Source organism: Lepisma saccharinum, chromosome 16, assembly GCF_977018435.1.
Source record: "Lepisma saccharinum chromosome 16, izLepSacc3.1, whole genome shotgun sequence".
NCBI classification, from domain to species: Eukaryota; Metazoa; Arthropoda; class Insecta; order Zygentoma; family Lepismatidae; genus Lepisma; species Lepisma saccharinum.
The window spans coordinates 72,107,526-72,109,118 of NC_139244.1; the positions used below are offsets into that span (position 1 = coordinate 72,107,526).

General features: G+C 29.3%; 1 pseudogene; it reads right to left on the reverse strand.

Annotated features, from left to right (window-relative positions):
• Nucleotides 1–238: 238 nt before the first annotated feature.
• Nucleotides 239–1,186, reverse strand: LOC146000124 (NADH-ubiquinone oxidoreductase chain 1 pseudogene; annotated as a pseudogene).
• Nucleotides 1,187–1,593: the final 407 nt, after the last annotated feature.

Sequence of the window (1,593 nt, forward strand, 5' to 3'; positions counted from 1 at the left end):
AACCTTTATTTTATTAACCTGAATTGGGGCCCGACCCGTAGAAACTCCATATATTACTACTGGGCAAGTATTAACAATTATATATTTTATATATTTCATTATATCCCCAGCAACCCTACTACTATGAGATAAAATTCTAAAAAAATGACTTCTTGACTGAAACTTTAAGTGTATGTCTTGAAAACATAAAATAGAATGTAAATATTCTAGAAGTCTTCACATTCTAATTATTATGCAACTAAATATAAACTGATACAATCAATCCCCTAAAACCAACAAAAAAGAATAAATAATTTAAAGAAACCGGAAGGAAACTCTTTCAAGCTAAATATATAAGCCTATCATAACGAAATCGTGGTAGTGTCCCTCGAATTCAAACATAAATAAATCCTAAAAAAATAACCCTTAAATAAAAAAAATAAGAAAAGTGATACCCCCCCAACAATAAAATTCTAAATAAAACACTTATAAATAAAATACTAGCATATTCAGATATAAAAATTAAAGCAAATCCACCAGCACTATACTCAACATTAAATCCAGAAACAAGTTCAGACTCCCCCTCAGCAAAATCAAAAGGAGTCCGGTTAGTTTCAGCTAAACAAGAACTCAATCAGGCTAGCGCCAACGGTAAGGCAATAAAAATAAATCATAAATAATCCTGAAAAATATTAAATAAAAGTAAATTATAACCACCAATTAAAAAAATAAAAGATAATAAAATTAATACTAATCTAACTTCATAAGAAATAGTTTGAGCAACTGCTCGAAGACCCCCAAGTAACGCATAATTAGAATTAGATGCCCACCCAGCAGATATTACTCTATACACTCCTATTCTCATACAACATAAAAAGAAAAACACCCCCAAATAAAAATTAAATAATAAGGTATGATATGGAAAAACAACCCAAACAAACAAAGACAAAAATAAACTAAAAACTGGAGATATATAATATGGATAATAGTTTCTCAAAGTAGGTAGTGTTTGCTCCTTAGTAAATAATTTAACTGCATCAGCAAAAGGCTGAAAAATACCACAAATCCCAACCCGATTAGGTCCCCTACGAATTTGAATATAACCTAAAACCCTGCGCTCAAATAAAGTAAAAAAAGCAACTCTAATTAAAACACATACAACTAAAATAATAAAAGAAATAACTCCAATAAATAAATCTAATATCATCTACTATAAAAAGAAATTTATCTTCATTATTGAATTCTAAATTCAATGCACTTCTCTGCCATAATAGTAATTATTATTAATCAATATTATATATATAATATAAGTATTTGGTCCTTTCGTACTAAAACACTTTCAATATTAAGAGATAGAAACCAACCTGGCTCACGCCGGTTTGAACTCAGATCATGTAAGAAATTAAAGGTCGAACAGACCATCAAATTTGAAATGCTACCCCCAAATGATATCTTAATCCAACATCGAGGTCGCAACCCCTCCTGTCGATATGATCTCTCAAGAAAGATTACGCTGTTATCCCTAAGGTAACTTATTCTTTAAATCACTAAAAATGGATCCAAATAACAAAAATTATTGAATATTAAATAAAAAAGAGCTAATTATTATCTTCC